Source organism: Leopardus geoffroyi, chromosome E2 (genome assembly GCF_018350155.1).
Source record: "Leopardus geoffroyi isolate Oge1 chromosome E2, O.geoffroyi_Oge1_pat1.0, whole genome shotgun sequence".
In the NCBI taxonomy this organism is placed as follows: Eukaryota; Metazoa; Chordata; class Mammalia; order Carnivora; family Felidae; genus Leopardus; species Leopardus geoffroyi.
The window spans coordinates 9,736,091-9,752,398 of NC_059335.1; the positions used below are offsets into that span (position 1 = coordinate 9,736,091).

At 58.4% G+C, this 16,308-nt stretch overlaps 1 protein-coding gene across 3 annotated transcripts in view; it reads right to left on the reverse strand.

The window, feature by feature from the left end:
- BICRA (BRD4 interacting chromatin remodeling complex associated protein) overlaps positions 1-16,106 on the reverse strand; it is an 81,293-nt gene extending 65,187 nt beyond the window's left edge. For 2 of the 3 annotated variants that reach the window (XM_045440765.1, XM_045440764.1), the window contains exon 1: positions 15,922-16,103. The gene's annotated coding sequence lies outside the window, so the exon portion shown is untranslated. Of the gene's footprint in view, positions 1-15,921 lie in introns of all 3 variants that reach the window. The other variant, XM_045440766.1, reaches the window with a different exon arrangement.
- Positions 16,107-16,308: the final 202 nt, after the last annotated feature.

Here is a 16,308-nt window from a genome sequence, read left to right on the forward strand (position 1 = left end):
CCCCCCACCCCCGCCCCACTCTGCCCCTCCCCCACTCTTGCACGCATACTCTCTCTCTCTCAATAAACATTTTTTAAAAATAAAATAAAATGGGGGCGCCTGGGTGGCTCAGTCGGGGAAGGGTCCGACTTCAGCTCAGGTCACGATCTCGCGGTCCGTGAGTTCGAGCCCCGCGTCGGGCTCTGTGCTGACAGCTCGGAGCCTGGAATCTGCTTTGGATTCTGTGTCTCCCTCTCTCTGCCCCTCCCCTGCTCGTGCTCTCTCTCTGTGTCTCTCAAAAATACATAAACCAAAGGAAAGAAAAAATTTTTTTAAAGAAAATAAAATTAAAAAGTCACAGGGATGAAAAGTACGACACAGGGAATCCGGTGAATAATATTACAGTAACTTCATACAGGGACTACACTTCCCGCGATGGGCATCTTGCAACGCACAGAACGTCAAATCACCGAGTCGTACTCGTGTATGTCGACATTCGTATGACATCGTATGTCGACCGCATCTCAATTGGAAAAAAAACTGGGTAAATAGATAAAAGTAAGGTACAGAAGAACCCACATAGTACGTGCGACCAAACAGAGAAAACGTACACGTGGAAAAGAGCCGCTGAATGAGCCCCCCAAGTCCTCATCGGGTCCCTTGTGGCGAGGGAATTAAGGCAGGGTGGGGGGCAGCGCAAAGGCGACCCCAGTGTTACAAGCCTTTCTTCCTTCTTCCTCGTGTAATGATTCGTACCCACCCGCCCTCCAACGGGCCACCCCCAAAGCAAAGAGGTTAAGGAATCTTGCTCTAGCCTCGGCGCCCCAAGTCTCCATTCCACTCGCAGGGCCCTGGAAATAACCCAGAAACAGTTTGACACCCACTCTACAGCGTGTTACTCAAGTGCGTGCCCCCCCCACCCCCACCCCAAAGCAGCGGCGGCCTCACCCGGGGCAGACTGTCACAAATGCACCTGCCCCGGGCCTCCCGCCTTTGAACTCGCCATTCAGGTTTGAGAAACTGTTGATCTATATAGCACAGCCCAACCCGTCTGCACCGGTAGGTACAGGCTAAAGGCTGGTTAGCGATAATAAGAACAAAAGGGGCGCCTGGGGAGGGGCGGGGCTCAGTCCGACACCGGCTCAGGTCACCATCTCCCAGGTTTGTGAGTTCGAGCCCCGCGGTGGGCTCTGTGCTGACAGCTCGGAGCCTGGAGCCTGCTTCGGAGCCCGCCCTCTCTCTCTTTCTGCCCCTTCCCCCCGCCTCAAAAATAAATAAACATTAAACAATTTTAAAAAAAATAGTAACCACAGACACAGTAAGAGCACCTAGCACTCACAACGCACTTATTATGCGCCACCTGACAACATGTGATCTCAACGCGACTCCAGTCCCACCAGGAGGGTATTTTAGATCTATGACCCCGTGTCTACAATTCCAACCTCCAGAGGGCTCTAAAAACCATCCTCCCCCTTTTTCCCTGACTGACTGCACCCAGGGCCACAGCCGGCCCGCACGCAGTGACTGTCCTTCAGGGTCCCTCTCTTCCGCGTCAACAGCCGCAGATCCATGCAGCAGCAGAAATGTCTGCTTCCAGAAACTTCAGCCTGTGCGGGGAGGGGCGACGGGGAGCCGGCCGCCTGGCCGGGGGTGTTCGCGTTCTGAATTTCCAGACACCTCCAAGGCGCTTCAGCTGACATGTGACGTCACCTAGCCTCCAAGGCGAAGGCCTCCGGTTCCCTTGTTCACGGATGGGGAAACTGAGGCTGAGAGGGCTGCAGCGGGGTGGGGGGGGGGGACCCTGGCTCCGAGCCCCACAGGTGGCTCCGAGCCAGCTCCGCCTGTCTGGAGTCCTGACCCCCCCACCCCTCACAGGCTGACTCATTTCAGCTCTCGGCTCGCAAACACATCCGCCGCCGTCTGGAGGAAGCTGGGGCGGCCTCCTCGGTTATGTTAATGAAGACACAACACTGGGTAAAAAGGGAAAGAGGGAGGGAGGTGCGGTGCCCTGCTGAGCCGAGCCGGAGCCTCCAACCGCTCAGCGAAGGCCCAAGCTGGATCCCAGGGCAAACCGGGGTAAGGGAGTAGGGGTGTGGGGTGGAGGGCCGCTTCCGGGACCGTGGGCTTGCTCGTCTTGGACCCCGTAAGCAGGAAGCAGCAGGGTTCACGGCTGAAAACCTGGGCCGTGGGAGCCAGACCATGGTTGGGGGGGGGGGGGGAGGGGTGCAGGGAGAATCCCCACTCTGCCATTTAGCGGCTGTGTGACTCTGGGCAAGTGACGTGACCGCTCTGTGTCTCCTGTTTCCTCATCTGTAAAACGGGGATGCTCAGGCATCCACCCTCGAAGTGCTTTCTGCAGAACGAGCTTGTAAAGAGCTTGTAAAGAGCCTAGACGGGCACCGGGGACCGTGTCGGCTGTCACTACAGTCACAGTCTGCGTAAAGCTCGTAACAGGACCCACGACCGCCCCAGAAATCCCTCGTCAAATGCTGGGACACAGAGCCCGGCATATGGTTCTCTGGGGCAAGGTCTGTGGCCTCTGAGCAGGTTCCCAAAAGGACCTAAAGTAAACCTTTTTCTCCCACATGCGCTTAAGACCTCAGCCCCAAAGAAATAAAAGGCGACCTTTCCAGGCAGGCTGGACAGGGCTGCCAAAGCTCGCCCTCCCCCACCAGCTGGCAACACGACAGCCACCCTGTGCCCCGCCCCAGGCCTCCCTCTCCTCCTGTCCCCAAGCAGCCCCACGCGGTCCCCGCCAAACTCCTTCCCAACCTCACGGACGGACACCTTTCTTCTGCCCTCACACCCGCCTCCCAACCTGCGAGGAAACCTCACTCGTGAGCCCAACCCGGTACCAACCCCTCCTGCTCTTCTAGAATCTTCCTTCGCTCCTTTCCTCTTCTCTCCTGGGCCCCCCCAGCCTGCTCAGATCCTAAAAAACCGAACCGCTGTAGCGTTCGTCTCGCAATCCACGAAAAGGTCACGCAGCCAAGCTTGCTGGTTCAAGAAATACCGATTACAGCCTCCTCGTAAGTCAGGTCCTGGGGGTAAATCCTAACAAGGACACAAGCCCGGTGGAGTGAAGGAAGTAGGACAGGGTTGTCGGGGAAGGCTTCCTGGAGGAGGGGGTATTCAAGCGGAGGCCTGCCGGAGACAGGAAGGAGCTGTAGGGTAAAGGTGGGGAGGCAGGAACAGAGAAGGCAAGGCGAAAGGTCAGGGACGGTGGGGTTTTGTCGGAGGAGGTGACGGCAGACCTACCTGTAGGCAGGCACTAGGGAGCCAAAGAGTGTAGTAAGAGCTTATTATTCTTTTTTTTTTTTTCTTTTAATTTTTTTTTTCAACGTTTATTTATTTTTGGGACAGAGAGAGACCGAGCATGAACGGGGGAGGGGCAGAGAGAGAGGGAGACACAGAATCGGAAACAGGCTCCAGGCTCTGAGCCATCAGCCCCAGAGCCTGACGCGGGGCTCGAACTCACGGACCGCGAGATCGTGACCTGGCTGAAGTCGGACGCTCAACCGACTGCGCCACCCAGGCGCCCCCTTATTATTCTTTTTTAACCTCTGGCTGCCAAGAGCTGTCTTCCTTCTTTTCCCCCTCCCTCCCTCCCTCCCCCCCTTCCTTCCTTCCTTCCTTCCTTCCTTCCATGATCCCATCCTCACACATTCCAGTGGGGCTCCCAGCCCTACCTACCCATCAAACCCGCCAAGTCCCCCTTCAAGTCCGTTGAAGCTAAGACCTTTCTGGAAACTCCCTCCCTTTGCTCCTGAGATGCTGACCATGCCTGATGTCGGGGCCGATTCTCGAGGCTCTCGCCTGTCCTGTCCCTGGGGAACTGTCCTCAGCCCCGGGGCTCAGCGCTCGGTGTCAGTTACCGCTCAGTGTCACTCGTGACCCCGACAGTTCAGCCACCCACCCTACATCTCTCTCCCCTCGGCATCTATCCACCGTCCCCCAAGGACGCCCTACCCGTCTCGAGAGGGGACCGGCACATACCCAGTTGCTCAGGCCGATGACCCTGGCACAACACATCCACACACGTACCAACCACTGTGCCTTCTCTGCCGGGAATGGCCTTGAGCCCAAAGCCTGCCCCCAGAAACCCCCTCCCCCGGGAAGCCTGGCCTGACGCCCCAACAGACTCCAGAGGCAACACCTCCTCCAGACCTCCACCAGCTCAGCGGGTACCCCCGAGATAAGGATCTCCCCAGGCAGGGAGGATGAGTGTGTTTCTGGCTTCCTTCCCTCACCTGTCCCTGAGGGCAGAGCTCTGAGGCCGGGTGCACAGGAGGCCCACTGCGTGGGTTTGAATTAACCAGGGGGATGTACCTTGATTCAGACCTCTGCTCGGCCAGCAGCGAGCTTGGTGACCTCGCACAAGTCACTTCACTCCTGGGAGAGGAAGGTGGTGACCACTTGGGGGGTCTGGCCCTGGGTTTTCTTTTTTGGTTTTTGTTTTTTTCTTAAAAACTACTATGACTGCCCCGGATGGAGCGCACCGCAGCAGGAGAAGCAGCAGGACTAATGGACAAATAGCGACACGGGACGGCCACCCGAACGCAGGGAGCTGGGCGAAAAAGAAAGACGAGGAGAAATACATCAGGATCCCCTGCACGAGGTAAAAATCCACCGCCCAAAGCAGTTTGCCAGGGCACAGGAGAGCACAAAAGATCCTCAGGAAAGGCGCCTGGGTGGCTCCGTCGGTGAAGCGTCCGACTTCGGCTCAGGTCGCGATCTCACGGTCCGTGGGTTCGAGCCCCGCGGTCGGGCTCTGTGCTGACGGCTCAGAGCCTGGAGCCTGCTTCCGGTTCTGTGTCTCCCTCTCTCTCTGCCCCTAACCCACTGTCTCGGTCTCTCTCAAAAGTAAATAAACATTAAAAAAAAAAAAAAAAAAAGATCTGCGGGAAATACATGAGGAGGTTGCCTGGGGAGTGGGGAGTGGGGGGGGGCAAGAATTTTATATCCATATGCAAATATGTATTGTGTATGTTTATATATAACATAAACGCTTGTTTTATTACTATTATATTAACTTTAAAATTAAATCACCACATAATATATATGGTCATACGTGCATGTATACGTATTTTTATTTTCTACTCATTTATTTTTTTTTATTTTTTTTAAATTCTTTTTAACGTTTTATTTATTTTTGAGACAGGGAGAGACAGAGCATGAACAGGGGAGGGGCAGAGAGAGAGGGAGACACAGAATCGGAAACAGGCTCCAGGCTCTGAGCTGTCAGCACAGAGCCCGACGCGGGGCTCGAACTCACGGACCGCGAGATCGTGACCTGAGCCGAAGTCGGACGTTCAACCGACTGAGCCACCCAGGCGCCCCTACTCATTTATTTTAAAACAGACTTATATCATGAACTGGGTTAAATGAAACCTCCAATTCTGCTAGAGTCTGGCCGGCGGGGAGGGGCTCTTTAGGCCCAGAAGTCAGCTGAGTGTGCCCCCGTGACAAAGGGAGATGCCACCCCCTGCTTCCGAAAGGTCTACATGAAAAAAACAGGGCCATGGAAGGGGCAAAGGCCTGGCCAGCGTCCTGACTTGGCCCACAGGCCCGGATTCACTCCCTCTGGAGAGCATGCGGGACCAGCAGACTGGGTACTGGGGAGGCAGCGAGGGCAGGATAGACCATGTTCATGGAATGAGGGTCAAGCGTGGCTGGGAGACCCATGGCTCCCTGTTGTGGGTGAGGGCCTGCAGGCTGGGCCCCACAACTCTGAGGTGGGTCTCCCGAGCAAACCAACTGCTCAGGGCTGGGACCCTGGGAGTGACATTTGTAAAAAAAAAAAAAAAAAAAAAAAAAAATTAACGTTTATTTACTTTTGAGAGAGAAAGACACACACACACACACACACACACAGAGCGTGAGTGGGGGAGTGGCAGAGGGAGCGGGAGACATAACTCTATGTGTATGAAGCAGGCTGCAGGCTCTGATCTGTCAGCACAGGGTCCGATGCGGGGCTCGAGCCCACGAACCGCAAGATCACGACCTGAGCCGAGGTTGGCGCTTAACCGACGGAGCCACCCAGGCGCCCCGGGAATGGCATTTTTCACAAACACTTCTGGTGATCTGGAAGCAGGTGGGTCGCCGTTTGTGAACCAGAACAGGGATTTCAAACATGGGCTCTGGACCCCCCCTTGCTCCCCCCCTGGGATATGCCCATCGTTCATCCGGCCAGTCAACAAACATCAGGGCTCAACGGTGTGCCAGGAAAATATGGAGCCATTGTCTCTCTCCTTCTGCGGTTTAGAGTCTAGTGATAAAGCCAGGCCTTGGGGCGCCTGGGTGGCGCAGTCGGTTAAGCGTCCGACTTCAGCCAGGTCACGATCTTGCGGTCCGTGAGTTCGAGCCCCGCGTCGGGCTCTGGGCTGATGGCTCAGAGCCTGGAGCCTGTTTCCGATTCTGTGTCTCCCTCTCTCTCTGCCCCTCCCCGTTCATGCTCTGTCTCTCTCTGTCCCAAAAATAAATAAACGTTGAAAAAAAAATTAAAAAAAAAAAAAAAAAAAAAAAGCCAGGCCTCAAGAAGGGCTCACAGGAGACCTGATACATGCCAAAGGGGCGACGACGTGGGGTCAGCCAGTGCGCCGGGGGGTGTCCTTAGACTAGGGCACTGGGGGCCCAGGGGAGGGGCGTCAGGAGGCGGAGACTTCACGGGCGAAGGGGTCTGTCTCCGCTGAGAGAAAGGAGGTAAACCCTTCCCATGGACTCCTGCTCGGCGAGACAAAGAAAGGCCTCCCTGATAGCACCACACAGCTGAACCTCAAAGCCAGAGACGTTCGACCCCCAGGACCACATCTCGTCTGTAAACCTCGAGAAGAGGCATCACGGCCCAACCTCAGCCGACGAGGACCAGCACGTGTTGACGGGGAAGGGGGACGAGGGAACTTTCTGGCCAGTCGTGAGAACATTCTGGATCTTGACGGGGCGCCCCAGGTGGTCACGTGTGCCAAAGACCTCATCAAGAGGCACACTGACCCTCTCCGCGTTGTGTCGTGGGTGGGGAGGCAGGTCGCTGGGCACATTCTGGGGAGGAGTAAGGGCGGTGTGGCGAGAGCCTGGCAGGAGAGGGTAAAAGGGTTGGGCACACCCGTCACCCAGCCTGGGTCGGGGGGTTATTTTTCGAGAATGGGTGAGGGCCAATGGAAGACCGGAAGGACGTTTCGGTCCAGCGAAACGTCACAACTGCCCCGTGGGGCAGGAGCTGTGGGTATCTGCCTGCCAGCACCACGGTGGGTGAGAGGCAGCACCCATACTCTGGATAGGAGCTGCAGGTGTCCTGGGGGAGCTGGGCCACCCTTTGCCTCCAGGTCGCCAAGCACTAGGAAGGGCTCCCTGCAGGGCCCCGAGGGTCATTCGTGAGGATCCGGCAGCCGCAGACAGACCCTCCCCTCTCACCCTGCTTCCCAGGCTGCCAGCCGGGGCACGGGGGACATAGGCTGGGAAGGGAGCGGTCACCGAGAAGTCAGCAGCCGCCCCCTCCAGCCCCTCCAAGCACAAGAAGCACTAGGAAGCGGCAAGTCTAGAGGGACGGAGTGGGCAAGAGGAGGAGACAGAGGCAGCTGAGCCTGGCTGGGGGCTCCAGGGACCCTTCCTCTGACCCCCTAACCCTAGAAAGAGCTTTGGGTGCCACCCCTCTCCGACTACACACAGAAACACTTAACAACAGCAACAGTAACAACGACCACCGCCTTCCGCGGAGCGCTTATGCTGAGCCAGGCACTTGTGAGACACTCTTCCATGCAGGACTCACAGAACTGATGCAGAGGCTCTCGGAAGAAGCATGTCTTATTAACGCTGCGCCCCTGCCTCCTCCAGCCTGGGATTACAGAGGGGAAGTAACCTGCCCCCAGGTCACAAGGTTGGAAGGGGCTGGGGCGCCCGGGTGGCTCAGTCGGGGAAGGGTCCGACTTGGGCTCGGGTCACGATCTCATGGTTTGTGAGTTCGGGCCCCACACGGGGCTCTGTGCTGTCGGCGCAGAGCCTGCTTCAGATCTTCTGTCCCCCTCTCTCTGGCCCTCCCCTATTGGTGTGCGTGTATGAGCAGGCACTCGCTCACTCTCTCTCTCCTCTCTCTCTCTCAAAAATGAATACACATTAAAAAGAAAAAAAAAAAAAGGTTAGCAAGGGCAACGACAGGATGCAAACCCACATAGCCACCCAGTTACCCTCACCTCTGGGGTCATCCTGTCCACCCCACCCCCACCCCCCCATCCCCACCCCCGCCAACTGTTTCAACTTCTCCGACTCGCCCTTTACGGCGACAATTTCCGCACAGAACAGCAGACCCTAGGCCCACACCTGTGTAAATGCCAAGCCTGTATAATCGGAAACAGCCCCCGGGGTCCAGGGCCTGGGGAGGCCAAGACAGGGACCTCCCCGAAGTCCCAAAGAAGGGAAACCAGAGAAAAGCCAACCTGGCCAAAGCCTACTCCCTGCCGCCTCAGTTTCCCCAATCTGTGCAATGGGCTTCACGGCTCGTCTCTCACAGAACAGGACAGATCCTGCAGGCGGTGAAGCAGATTCCGGACCCCAGAGATACTCACGCCCGTTAGTAACAGTAGTGATATCGTTGAAATGATATAACGTCTGGAATTTGCTTAAACCGATCCAGCGAAAGAGAAAGCAAAAAGTGCAGAGGAGGGGGGTGGGGTAACAGACAGAAAAGAGAGGGGCCGAGATCTGTTGAGGGGTGACGGGTACACGGGGGTCCAGTATGATATTCTCTCCACTCTGGGTGGATGCTTTAAAATCCCCATGATAGGCGCGCCTGGGTGGCTCAGTCGCCCAGCTCGGGCTCAGGTCATGATCTCACGGTTCGTGGGTTCCAGCCCCGCGTCGGGCTCCGTGCGGACAGCTCGGAGCCCGGAGCCTCCTTCGGATTCTGTGTGTCCCTCTCTCTCTTCTCTGCCCCTCCCCTGCTCACGCTCTGTCTCTGTTTCTCTCACAAATAAATAAACATTAAAAAAAACTTTTTTTAAATCATAATAATAAGCCAAGTGAACCTTCGCTGTGCATGCCCTCAAGCCAGGACCAGTCTTGAAACCTTTCCGCAATTTCACTCACTCAAGCCTCACAAAAGACCCCACGAAGTTCTGTTGCAGATGAGGAAACTGAGGCCCAAACAGTATTCGACCGCCTAGGACCTTCCATTGAAAATGGCAACGTTAGGGGCGCCTGGGTGGCTCGGTCGGTTAAGTGTCCGACTTTGGCTCAGGTCATGATCTCACGGCCCGTGAGTTCGAGCCCCACGCCGGGCTCTGTGCTGACCGCTCAGAGCCTGCGGCCTGTTTCGGATTCTGTGTCTCCCTCTCTCTCTGCCCCTCCCCCGTTCATGCTCTGTCTCTCTCTGTCTCAAAAATAAACGTTAAAAAAAAAAAAATTTTATAAAATGGCAACGTTGGGGCACATGGGGGGACGGGGTGGGGGGCTCAGTCGGTTAAGCATTCGACTTTGGCTCAGGTCATGATCTCAGGATCTCGTGAGTTCATCACAGAGCCCCCTTCGGATCCTCTGTCCCCGTCACTCTCTGATCCTCCCCAGCGCACTCTCTCTCTCTCTCTCTCTCTCTCTCAAAATAAATCAATATTAAAAAAATAAAATAAAATCATAAAATGCCAAAGTTGATTGCCCAGGATTTGGGGGGGGGGAGCAGTATGGACTTGGGTATCCAATCTCATGGGAGACTTTGCTACTTTTGTTGTTGTTGTTGTTTTTAATTTTAGAGAGAGCTCGTGAGTGAGGAAGAGGGGCAAAGCGAGGGGGACAGGGAGAGAATATTAAGCAGGCTCCACACGCAGCTCAGAGCCCAACAAGGGGCTCAAATCCCACCACCCGGGGATCATGACCCGAGCCGAAATCAGGAGTCGGACACTCAACCGATTGAGCCTCCCGGGGCGCCCCACCACTCTTCATCACGGTCACCGTCACAGCCACTAACATTTTTTTTAAGTAGGCTCCGTGCCCAGTGTGGGTCTTGAACTCACGGCCCCGAGATCAAGAGTCGCACGCTCCGCCAGAGGCCCCACCTCTAACACTTTCTGAGCACTCGCCAGGCGTCACGCATCGTGTTCAGCATCGAACCCCCAGGAGCAGGCCGCGGGCGACTCTCCTGTCGTTCCCAGCCTTTCAGTTGGGGAAACTGAGGCACGGAGCGCGGAAGCCCGGCCCGCTCCCGGGGTCGACGCCGCCGCCGGGCCTCATGCCAGAGCAGCCCTGCCATGCGCCCCCTGCTGCCGACGCGGCTCAGAATGCCAACATTGTTCCCTATGTGCCTTTGGGGAAGACAAGGACGACCTTTCAGAGTGCAGAAGTCAGCAAGGGCCCCACGGCAGAGCAGCGGTGACAGTGGAAGTAACAGCGACATCAGGGGCTGGTTCCTGAAAGCCTCCGGGACGCCCGGCGCGGGAGGGCGCTGCCTCATTTAGCCCTCCCAGCCGTCCCTACGAGGGGGCCATCGGGGTCCCACCATACAGATCAGGAAATTGAGACCCAGGAAATGGGATCATTTGGCCCGGGTCACACTATCATCAAGTGGAAAAGAAGGCACCCCCACCCCCCCCCACCCCCGCCCCGTGCCTGCCGATTAGGGGGCTCACAGCCAAGAATCTGGCTATTCCCGGCCCCAGGAAAAAAAAAAAAAAAAAACCTGCCAAAACGGGCAGATAACATCGCCAAGGACCGACGAGGCTTCCTGTACAGGGTAGGCCCTCACAACAACCCTCCCCAAGTTGAGATTGAGATGAACCCATTTAGCAGAGGGGAAAACAGAGGCCCGGAACCAGCGAGCTCCCGGTCTACAGCCATTCAACCAGCAAGAGGTGTGGAGCCAGGACTCCGGCCAACAGACTGGCTTCTAGAGCCCATGCTCTTGACCTCCACACCAGGGGGCAAGCATGGTCCGCAGGCCACGCACGGGCAGACAGGAAGACGCAAGGAGGCCACAAGAGGCAAAGACACCGGAGCAGGCTGGTTGGATGAACTGCACGGGACAGGAAGGAACGACTTCTTCCAAGGGCAGCCGCCACGGTACCTCCGGGGAGCCCCTAAGTGACAAGCGGCAGACTCCTGGTCCAGCGATCCCGCTTCCAGAAGTTTACCCCACAGCCGGACCCAGTTGCCGGGAAGAGGTGAGGACACGTGCTGTCCAGCCCTATGAGCTGAAAACCGCTCCCACACCCGTGTCAAGGAAACGAGGGTTCACCCACACCACACAACACCACCGGGCCCAGAAAAAGACGGAGGGAGCCCTCCCTCTCCCGCGCAGGAAGAGTCCCCCAGGGAAGTGAAGCACCATGCAGGTCAACGCGACGGCAGGTAAAAATCAACATCTTCAAAGACGCGCCCACACGGATAAGAAACGCGCGTGGCGCGTGCACGGAACATCAGGATCGGGGAGCGAGGGACTAAGGGTGCCGGGGAGGGAGGAGAGAAAGACTTACGACGTTTGGTAATTCTGAACTTGCCCCCGGTGCATGTAGCACTGAGGAAAACAATAAAACAAAAAAGACAGAAAGAAAGGCAGTCGCTTCCTCCTTGGAGCCTTCACAGACCACCCAGTCGGAATTACTCACATCGCACGCAGCGAGCCCAGCCCTGGGGACCACGCTTGCCTCCAGCCTCCTCCTGGACCGGATCCCTGGCACACAGTAGGCCCTCAGGAAGTGTCACTGGGAACGGTTAAAGCAACAAAAGCACTCTCTCCGGCCGGACGGATCCCAAGCCACCGGCAACACACAGCCTCTTCCACGTAGCTAAATGCCACCAGGCTAGAAATGTCTCAGAAAACTCTCCGTCGTCGGGGGATCCTGCGTGTCACCGAGGAGAGACACAAAGGCTTCCAGTCAATGGGGACGAAACGCTTAACGGTGGTACCCCCCCCCAGGCAGGGGAGGATTCAGAAGGAATGAGGAGGGAATCCTTGGGGACAGTTCAACCAGACATTTCCCATGCGCCTGTGGAGTGAAGCATCCTACTCCAGGGAGCCAACTCCGGGGGACAATCCTCAGACAGGCTGTGGGAGTAAGTGGGGAGCACATCATTCTGATGGGGAGGCGGTGGGGGCCGGGGGAGAGGTTTAGGTCACAGATGGAGGTCAGGTAACTTGTTTCCATTGAGAGGGTGCCCGGTGGGGGAAGACCCAAAGGAGACCAGAGCAAGAGAACTGTGCCCCCCACTCCTCTCCCCGGCGGGGCGGGACAGGGAAAAAGGCAGACCCTCACTGCTTTCCAAGCCCAGGCCCGCTGGAAAGGAATGCCATGTTTTCCTGTTTCCAATTAACTGCCCCCCCCCCCCCTCCCCAGCAGCCCTCTGCATTCTTGAGACCAGGAGTCAAGACAGCCACAGGGGAGAGCTGGGAGGGCTGGCTGGAACCCCATTGGTGGCTAGCCCCGGGGCTAAAAGGCAGCCCCCAGGAACCTGGAGAACCCCACCCCCCATCCCAGGGCCCTCCCACCAGGCCCCAGGGCTTGGCACTGACCCCCTTCCATAACTCTAGGGTGGGGGAGAAGACCCCGCACCCGAGGGAAGGCTGGGGAAGGCCCCAGAGGCCTCTGGGAAGGAAGTCAGCAGGGAGGGGGGCGGAGCACAGGCCTGTCCCTTTGGGCCTTACTCATGCTTCTCCGCTCAAAAAAAAAAAAAAAAAAAAAAAAAAAAAATCAGTTCCTATTTTCAGGAAACACTCAGGCTTGAGAGACCTATGCGTTCCCTACAGCCCCTCTCCTCCTGCCCCCCGAAAGGAATTATTATGACTTAGGCCTATGCTCTCAGGAAGGAAGATCTTTACACATCAAGGTCAGGACAGTAGATCAGGGGCAAAACACAGTGTCTTTTGCGCAAAACACACACGGAGCCCCTCTCCCACTCACTCCTACCCCCTGCAGTCTGGGCTTGGGGTCCCCTCACAGCCAGAGACCAGGCTTTCCCTGGGCTCAGTTTTCTCATCTGTGAAATGGGAAGATCACCCGTATGACCCTCTTCGCTGGGCGAGCTGGGCCCTCCCAGTCCCTCTCCCTCAGTCCACTGCCCCCAAATGTTGAATCAGCACCAGCAAGTGCCAAAGGGGAAGGGCCCCAGTTCAGACAGTGGGCTGGGGCGGGGGGGGGGGGGGGGGGGGGCGGGGGGGGGGCGGAGGTCACTGATTCACAGTCGGCCCTTGCCCACCCACCGTGGGGACGTCCCCCAGGCCTTATACTACTCCCTTCAATGTCCAGCACTCAACATCCCTCCCCAGCGCTGGAGAATTGGCACGCCACATCCAGTCCGATGAATGACAAACAAAATAACACGTTTAGATACGACTTTCACCCACCTCAAGGTCAGTTAAGGGAACTATAATTATGGCCACCTGCAGATGAGGAAACTGAGGACTAGGGCCTTCAATGACCTGCCTAAGCCCACAGAGTGGGGACGGGGAGTCTGACGCCGGCCAAGGGGAGAAAGGTTCCCTGTCAGATGCGTCAGGGTGCCTTGAAGGGTTGCCGGGCAGAGTGACCACGAAGGTCCCCGACAGCTCGGCTGCCCTCCTGGCAGGGCTGGGTCGCAGAAAGCTGGGCCAAGTCCCAGCTCAGGAGGAAGAGGAGGAGGAGGAGGAGGAGGAGGACCATGGGGCCAGCTCCCAGGTGCCCCCCAGACCCCCCCCCCCCCCCCCCCCGACCAGGCCGGCCTGCGGTCCCCCTTCCCGGCCCACACACCTCCAACTCAGCTCTTATAGGCAAACGCTGTGCTGCTCCAGCCACAGCTGAGATGATTCCGCTCCCAGCTTTGCTTCCAGATGTCTTTACCCCTTCCCAAAACCGGCATGGGGGCGGGGGGAGAATGACACAACAGCTCCTTCCAGGTATTATTATATACGAGACCCGGGTCAACTGGAATCAACAGGACAAAGTGCCAAAGAGGGGTACAGGAGAACTTAACAGTTTTGAGCTGAGTGGGGAAGTGGGAGGAGCCGGGAATGGTTGCCCACGGTGGGGGGGGGGGGTGCTTTGTGACCCCGGGCAAGTCACATAACCTCTCTCTGAGCCTCCATTAGCCCGGCTGCAAAATGGGAATGCTAAGTGTCACTAACCCTCCTGGGGTGGTGGCCAGGGTGTAGCAGAAGGCAATCCATAATGCTCCCTGGGTAGAGAGATGTTATTTCTGGGTTCTGGGGGGGGAGGGGGGGGAGTCAGCAGGGAGGGTGGGGTAAGTAAACATAACCCCCCTTGAGTCCCACCAGACGTCAGCACAAGGGAAGGGGAGGATTCCCAAACTGTCCAATTCCCCTGTTCTCCCACCACCCCACAGGTCAGACTGAGCCCTTTACCCACCCCCCCCCCACCTCGGGTGAAAGCACACAGAGAGAGCGATCACACTGTCCCCCCCCCCCCCCCGCCCCCCAAAAGGCGCCGGCAGAAAGGAGGTGTGAGAAAAACGGAAACACTCCGCGCGCGTCCCCAGATGGTTATTATTCTATCGGAGGGCCGTGTGACAAAAGGGGCTGACGGTCCGGACCTGAGGCTGGGCACGACAGCAGCCCACGGTCTGGCAACGCCAGAGGGCTGGGACCTGTCACCCCGGCCTCCCGGGGAGAGCTGACACGGCGGCCTCTGACCCCACCTCCCAGGAAGTTCAGCAGCTCAGAACCACAAAGCAAAACAAAGGGGCGCGGAGAGGAAGGAGCCACGGTACCTTCCGATCACCGCTGGCCCCCGAGTCCCGAGCCCCCAGCCGGAGCCCGAGCAGGAGCCCCGGCGCGGCTCCTCGCCCGCTTCTCCGCTGGCCGCGGCCCAAGGCCTGGGCAGCCCCCCGGTCCCTTGTCTCCCCGCGGCCGCCCGTGACAGGAGCCGGGGAAGCAGCCGAGGGGCAGCTAGGGATGGGAAAACCAGATGGCTCCATCCCTCCTCCCTCCTCCCTCCTCCTCCATCCCTCCCTCCGGGTGCCCGCGGCCTGGCCGCCCTCCGCAGGGGCCCGGGGAGGCCGCGGGCCCGGCTCGTCCGGGCTCACCCCAGGGAAAGGGTTGCCTTTGTCTAAAGGTCACCACCCGAGCGCGGTGCCCGGGCTGGGCCTGGTGCCTCCCATTCCCAGGCCGAGGGGGTGGAGATGGGGGGCCGCCCCGAATCTCGGGAGGTGACAGGGGTAAGGCTCCCTTCCCTCCCCTCCCCCTCCCCGTAACGGCCCCCTCCGGGACGAGCCAGCTAGCGGGGGAGGGGGTCAACTCCCTTCATCGCTGGAGGGGTGGGGGACCAAGTCAACTCCTTTCATTGTTTAGGGGCGGTGGGGAGGGGGAGACCCAATGGCCTCCTTCCGCATCCATCCCTCCCCAGGCTGCCGGATGCCCCGTTTCTCCCCGGCACCCCCGACCGGGATTTGGGGAGGGGGCGCAGGGGACGGGCGAGAGGGGGAGATGAAGGCTCGCCACCTCCGGCCAGGCGATCACCATCCACTGCCCCGTTGCCCTCTTCTTCTCTGAAAGGCGGGGAGCGGGGTGAGGGGAAGGGGGGGGGCCCGGGCCGGGGGAGGGGGTCTCCCCGCCCCTCCCCCCGTGGAACGTTAGGTCTCGTTTTTCCGCCGCTCCATTGTATCCCCGGCAGCCGGCGGGAGGGCCGGGGAGGCACCGGGCGCCGGGTTTGGGCAGGGGAGCAGCGGGGGGGGGGGGGGTCCCCGCAGGATCGGGGCGGCGGTGATGGTGGGAGAGACGCGGGGGATGGGGGGGCTGCCGGGGGTGGTGGGCGCCGAGCAAAAAAAGAGGCAGCGGGCGCTGCGCCCCGGTTGGGGGGCTGAGTGTGTGAGTGTCGGGGGGGTGGGTTCGGCCCCGGCTCCGGCTCCCCCCACACACACCCTCGCCGCCAACCCCCACTCCCCCCTCGCTTTTGCGCCCTGTCACAGCCCCGACTCGCAGGTAGAGAGAGTTAAGAGATTTAAAGAGAAATTGCTACATTGTGAGAAACTCACCCTGATGTTTGAGCAGCCGTCGGCGCGGGGTCTCCGAGACGGCCCCGCACGGGCTGCAAAGGGAGGACCCAGAAGGGGCCGACCGGCCGGGCCGGTCAGCGCACTGCCTGATCGCATGGCGGCCGCCCGGCAGCCTCCGCCAGGCCCCTGCCGCCGCCCCGCGCCGCGGCCCGGGCGCCCCGGACCCGCGCGCGCTCCGGGGAGGACCCCTCGGGTTTGCAAAAAAAAAAAAAAAAAAAAAAAAAAAAAAAAAAAAAAAAAAGAAAAAAAAAAGAAAAAAAAAAAGAAAAAAAATTTTTTAATTAAATGCAAAAGAAAAAAAAAAAAAAAACCTTGCAGGTTTTGTGTCCGCCCCCCCCTTCCTCCTCCTCCTCCTCCTCCTCCTCC